Consider the following 6749-nt stretch of genomic DNA (forward strand, 5'->3'; position numbering starts at 1 on the left):
TGACAGCTGGTCGTCGTGGGCAGGGGTGTGGGCAGCCTGCACTGACGTCTGTGTGCAGGACACCTGTCTCTGGAGGGTGGGGCGCGGAGCCGTCCCCCTGGTGTGTGTGGCCCGTGAGGGGCAGCAGGGAGGGAGGCTGCTCCAGCCCCAGGCTGCTCGCTCGGCTGCATCATGGGGAAGCTTGCCTGTGCGTGGCCCTGACGTTGGAGGTGAGGCTGGGCTGCAGGGAGGGATGGGGGAGCCGTGGGCACTCCTCGGCATCCGATGAAGCCAGGGACAAAGTGAAGTGGGGAATTTCCTGTGGAAACAAGAGTCGTGCCTGGTATCTGACTCCACAGGAAGGAGGCCCAGGCAGGCACCGTTGATTCTGCTGGAAGCTTCTGGGTTTGGGGAACAGAGGCCCGGAGGAGCAGGCAGGCTTTTCCTGGGCTGTGGCTCAGAGGCGAAGGTTTGGTGCTGGTGGAGCTCGGGAGGCAGGAGAGGAGGTCGGGCCTGACCTGGCGCCAGGCAGGGGGAAGCCTCCCCCGCAGAAGGGAGCTGTGGGCTCTGTGGGCCGGTGGCAGGTGTGGTCCGAGCAGGGCACCCGGAGACATGGGCGTGTGTCTCCAAAATGGAGTCCATGGCCCTGCTCCTGTGACGTCATAAGAAACAGAATCCTGGGAGTGCTCCCTGCACATGAGTCTGCTGCCCACTCGGACCCTGGGCAGGGCCGTGCGCACCCGGAGGCTCAGGTCCGGCCAGCCCTGGCCCACCCTCGGGGCTGCCTGGAGGAGGCCAGCCTGCTGCTGCTGGCTCCGCTCAGTGACGCCCAGGGCTCGGCTGGGCTCAGCTGTGATCTCAGAGCCAAAGTCAGTGCCTTTCTTACAAGGATTTTCCTGGGAAATTGGCATTTGGTAAGAAATTCAAATATTGCAAATGACTTGATCCGAGCGGTTGGTATTTTTCCATCCTGGGGAGAATGAAGCGGCCTCGCCAGGAGCGTCTGACCATTCGTCAGCTCCGTGCCCAGCTCTTGGCTGTGACCCGAGGTTGCTCTCGAGGCACATGCCACGCTCCCGGGATGAAGCAGCCCGTGGTGTCCATGAGAAGTGACGTCGTCGTCACGGTAAACAAAAACCCAGGTACGCGTGATGCCCTTTGAATAATTAATGGCTGCGTGGCTGCCGGTTATGAAAATCGCATCTTAACAAACATTTCTCGTCCTTTTTCGCGGAAATGCGTGGTATTGGAAATGTCAGAGCTGTGCTCAGGAGGTCCTGTCCGACCAGCAACTGGCCATCGCCGCGCCCCCGGGAGCCGGACCCGTGGGAACGTTCTGCAAGTCGGGGTCGGCGCCAGTGGGTCCCTCTCTCCATGTTGCTCAGATGGTCACGGTTTCGCAGTGGCTTCTTGTACAGATGGGTCTTGTTTCGGAGTCAAAGAATCCGGCGACTTGCCTGCAGCCTTCGCATTTGGCAGATGAGCACGTGGCTCAGTATTTGCTGTGAATGGGTAACCGGACCCTCCGAGTGTGGACCCTCAATGACCACATTATGTGGCCGTGTCTCTCTGGGTGGTGGCGTGGCACCCGCCTGAGGCGGCGCAGACAGGTCTCCGTGTGGGGTGGGCGTCTGGCTGTGCGCTCGCTGGCGCTGGAAGAGGCCGAGTTCAGGTGGAAACCTGCATTTGCGTGACAGGTGGCTGGGCATGTGCCCAGAAATGTAAAGGCGCCTCACACCCCTTGGAACAGGCCCCCCCCCACTCCAGTGCTACTGATTCTCCTCGGGGCCCCTCAACCAAACTTGTCCACGTGCACCCGGGAGCTGAGGGAGGCGTTTCGTCGTCTGCTGCTGACCTGGGCATCAGAGGGGCTTCTCCCGCGTTCCCCAAACTCGGAAGGCCCGTGCGTTTGTTCATTTCAGCCATCGAACGTGCATCCTAGCATGTGTTCCATTAGGGCAGTTGGAGCGTAAGTCTTCATGGAGGTCATTGATGTTAATGACCGTCAGCAGGTGGGCTCGGCCTAACGCCTTCAATATCTGGGAAGCATGCAGGCGCCCGGGCGAGTGTGGTGGGAACTTTGGGCCCAAGGACAAAACGCAAGGTGCTTTTCTGCCCTCACCTGCAGCCAGTCACGCGGTAGGTGTTCACGTCCGGCATTTCCTGGTCATGGTGTTGTGATGGCTCCTGTCTTGTTAATCGTGTCTCTTCTGGAGGTTCCTCCTGGGGGTGGAGGTGTGTAAAATCATGGTCTGAGCGTGGTCCTCTTGTGGGCTCCCGCTGGCTCTGTGTCCTATGTGTGTCCAGAACTGCACTGATGGAAGATATTTGCATAAAATGTCAAACTTATAAGATGTTGTCCTTACAACGTAGGGACGTTTGGTGTGGAAACATGGACGATGCCAGACAGTTTCTGTTTTGTTTCTTCTTCTTCTGCGTGGCTTTGCACGTAGATGTGACTGTGTTACAATGCGAGTTAGCTGCGAAGGTGATGGGTATGTGTGGAGGACAGTGTGGGAAGAGTCTCTGATGAAAACAATGAAGAATTATAGTTACTGATGTTAAACCGGATCAAGAGAATCATCATCTACTGAGAAACTTTGGTTTAATCACAAGATATTTCATTAGTTACTCTAGACCAGCCGTGGGCAAACTACGGCCCGCGGGCTGGATCCGGCCCGTTTGAAATGAATAAAACTAAAAATAAAAAGACCGTACCCTTTTATGTAATGATGTTTACTTTGAATTTATATTAGTTCACACAAACACTCCATCCATGCTTTTGTTCCGGCCCTCCAGTCCAGTTTAAGAACCCATTGTGGCCCTCGAGTCAAAAAGTTTGCCCACCCCTGGTGTAGACTGAAACATCACATTAAACCCGTTTCCCCACAGTTCCACTCTAGTTAGAACCCATTCTCTCGGCCCTGTAGGCTCTCTGAAATTCATCTCCACCCTCCCTTCCCCCACTCCTAACTGTTCTATATCGTTTTGTCTTCTAGTTTTTAAAAAAATATATTTTTATTGATTTCAGAGAGGAAGCGAGTAGGACTTAGAAACATCAATGATGGTAGAGAATCATTGATTGGCTGCTTCCTGCACACCCCCTACTGGGGATTGAGCCTGCAACCCGGGTATATGCCCTGACCAGGAATTGAACTGGTGACCTCTTGGTTCATAGGTCGACGCTCAACTGCTGAGCCACACCTGGCTGGGCACATTCTAATTTTAACTCTCATTTCTTTTAAGATGATTTTTTAGATGTAAAATGATACCAACTGCTTATTGTTACATTAGGAAATTCCCAATTTGGATTCATCGGGTTCTCCTTAGAGATGAGGTTTAGGGGAAGCAGTTGGGACCAGGACACTACTGAGGCGACGCTGTGTCCTCTCAGCACGCCACGTGAGAAGGCACAGGACGCCGGTGGGCCCCTCCTGAGTGACATGGAGCTTGGTCAGCTGGTCACGGGAAAACCTGCCAGGCTTCTCTGTGGGAAAGAGAAGTCACAACGTGTTCCGAGAACACACCGCTACGCCAGGGCGAGATCTCTGCCTACAAACGTAAAAGGTCGGACACCAGAATCCATAATAAAAGCCAACTCATAACTGTATACATTTCGATCTCGCTTGCATGCCAATATCTTTGTTTTTAATTGAGCTGTAACATTTCCAGAAAGTTCACCCTCTTGGTGAACATTGTAGGTAAATGGTAGGTGGACGGTGTAGTGAATGCTAACACATGTGCACACCCAGGTGAAGAAATAGGGTGTTCCAGGCTCCACAGGCTCCCTGTGCTCTGCCCAATCAGATCCCTGCTTGGCGGTCACTGGTTCAATTCTGCCCAATCAGATCCCTGCTCGGCGGTCACTGGTTCAATTCTGTCCTATCAGATCCCTGCTTGGCGGTCACTGGTTCAATTCTGCCCAATCAGATCCCTGCTTGGCAGTCACTTGTTTAATTCTGTCCAATCAGATCCCTGCTGGCGCCCATGGCTACTCACAGCAGCTCCAGGTCAGATGCTTCCCATCTGAGAGCAGAGAGGGGGAAATAACAATGCATGTGCCTGCTAGCCTGGTCCCAAATGCCCCAAGACAGAATTTCTCCTCCTTGCAGATGAGGGAGGGGGTCTCTGGAAGGAAGTAGGAGGGCAGACTGGGCCCCGAGCGCAGCAGCCACCCCTGCTCCGTCCCGTCCCCGTGGGCCTCCCGGAGCCAGGAGGCCCCTTCCCGCTCCCTCTCTGATAAGGAAATCGCCTGCTTCTTTCACTTGCTGGTAGAATTCAGCACAGCCCCCTCTTTTCGGCATTGAGACCCCGAAGGAGATGCGAATGAGGTGATGGATGTGCCGATGCTTCGTCCACTGCAAATAGCGCCATGAAGTCAGAGCCCGACTGTGTTCCCCCCATTCCCCCCCACAGGCGCCCGGCACCCCGATCCACTGAGGCTTGCTGTGTTTTTCTTTTAAATAGTAAGCGTTTTTTGTTGTTAATATTTTAATATCAGAGAGGCAGGGAGAGGGAGACAGAAACATCAATGCTGAGAATTGCTGACTTGCTGCCTCCTGTGCACCCCCTACCTGGGTCCAAGCCTGCAAACCAGGCGTGTGCCCTGGCTGGAAATCGAACCATGGTTCATAGGTCAACCCTCAACCCCTGGGTCACACCCGCTGGGCAGCTGATGTCCACGTTTGATGAGAGCTTAGGCAGGTCCCTCTCCCCAGAACGCCCGGTCTCCCCGAGGCTGGTCTCTCTCTGAGGCTCTTCCTCCCGCATCCTCGGGGCCCTCGGGAATTCCCGGCTCCTCCTTCTCCACGAAGCCACGGTGCCTCCTCCGGCAGGACCTTCCCCCTGAGTCCTGACCCCTGGCTGGTGTCTCACATGTTCCCTGGGCACGAGGACCATTCCAATACCGTCTGGGTCCCTCTCCTCCCACTGGACCGGAAGATTCTAGAAGGGCTCCTTTCTTACACATTCTTGCAGCCCTTAGAGTAGCGAGTTATCACTTGTCAAAACTGTATGCGTGGTAATCTCCGTACTAATTACTGCTGATAGTCCCTCTGTGTCGTGGGAAAGTCCTGCTTCAATTACTGTAGACGTTTGCCGCGTTATTTAAGAGTCGTTGAATACTTTAGGAGACCGATTCAAGTGGTGTTTTGTTGCTGATGGAAAGAATAAGGGTAAACATTTTTCACTCCAATGGTGGGTTTACAGGGTGGATAGGTCATGAGCAAGAATGCTTAAGTTCCTCCCGGCCGCTGTGGCTCGGTGGTGGAGCATCCATAGACCCATGAATCAAGAGGTCGCTGGTTCAGTTCTGGGTCAGGGCACATGCCCAGGTTGGGGGCTCAATCCCCAGTAGGGGGCTTGCAGGAGGCAGCCGATCAATGATGTTTCCATCTCTCTATCCTCCCTTCCTCTCTCTCTCTAAGATCAATAAAAACATACGTATTTTAACACGTTAAGCCCCATGTCAGTCACCGGTGACTGACACTATACTTTCCATTTGGAAGACCAAACAGGCTGGGCGCTTACCGTGTTAAAAAGGGACGCTTAAGTTCTGGTAAGGAATGCGGTCATGTTGTGGACGGGAGTTGCCCAGATGTCCAAGAAGACGCACTGTGACCCTGTCGCCATATTTATGGACGGCACCAGTGTGCCCGGCCAGTCCACCCTTACCTGGCTGTTCCACCGAAAGGCCTGTCCTCGCCCAGCCGTGGAGGGGTCTCCGCTCCTGATGCTGCCACCTGTCTGTCTGCCAGGCCACCCGTCCCCACACACATCCTCACGCTGCCTGCCAGGGACTGAGTGCTGGCTGTGTCTTCAGAGGGTTCCTCTAAAGACTTTAAGCCAGCGGTTCTCAACCTGTGGGTCGCGACCCCTTTGGGGGTCGCCTAAGACCATCGGAAAACACAGATATAATTACATATTGTTTTTGTGATTAATCACTATGCTTTAATGATGTTCAATTTGTCACAATGAAATTGGGGGTCACCACAACATGAGGAACTGTATTAAAGGGTCGCGGCGTTAGGAAGGTTGAGAACCACTGCTTTAAGCTTTCGTTAGTGTAGCACACGCCTTAGCCAACGTCAGCTAGCTTCCGTGAACTTCCGTTTCACATTTCACTCGCAGAACATACGGAGGGGTCCTCAGGGACCCCCTTGCATGCGCTTGGAATGGTCCCCAGTTGCGGGTAGCAGCCCATCTGTGAGTCATGAGGTCTATTTTTGGAGCATCCTAGCCATACTCCCAAAGACTGGATGGCATGGGGGAGAAGGGGAGGGAGAGGGTGGGGAGAATGGAGGAGGAGAGGGCAGGGAGCAGAGGTGGGGGTCTGAGGGGGAGCCGCTGGGAGGAAGACATTGGGAGGAGAGGCGAGGAGAGGAGGGGAGGGGAGGGGAGGGAAGGGGAGGGAAGAAGGGCGGCCAGAGGGAGGCAGGGTTAGTTCGTGGCTGTGTGCGCGCTTGTTCCTACTGGGAAACGCACTTTCTACTGAGTTGAAAAGTCCCCCAATCCCTGGCCCAGGCCCTGTTTATAGATGTCTTTGCCTTGATGACAATGGACAGCCCCCCAGGCCAGCGTTGTTATGACCTCATGGCGAAAAAAGAATAAATTAATAAATTAAACGAGTTTATTTAGTTAAACAAGTTATCACAGATCTCTTTGGATTAGGGGTCGTCTCCACGAGGCCCAGGCCTCTGCTGGCTGGTGTGGACGCCCGTGGACACAGCCGCACCTCAGGGCCGGTCCCTGCTCCTGTCCCGCAGCCCTGA

At 54.4% G+C, this 6749-nt stretch overlaps 1 protein-coding gene across 3 annotated transcripts in view; it reads left to right on the forward strand.

Moving 5' to 3' along the window:
* The window catches only part of PDE10A (phosphodiesterase 10A), a 216532-nt gene that overhangs the window by 2218 nt on the left and 207565 nt on the right, over positions 1-6749 (forward strand). The window contains exon 1 of one of the 3 annotated variants that reach the window (XM_005857165.2): positions 7-209. The exons of the other annotated variants lie outside the window; for them this stretch is intronic. The gene's annotated coding sequence lies outside the window, so the exon portion shown is untranslated. Of the gene's footprint in view, positions 1-6; positions 210-6749 lie in introns of those variants that run through there. 3 annotated transcript variants of the gene reach the window in all.

The sequence above is a fragment of the Myotis brandtii genome, unplaced genomic scaffold, assembly GCF_000412655.1.
Source record: "Myotis brandtii unplaced genomic scaffold, ASM41265v1 scaffold1077, whole genome shotgun sequence".
Lineage (NCBI taxonomy): Eukaryota > Metazoa > Chordata > Mammalia > Chiroptera > Vespertilionidae > Myotis > Myotis brandtii.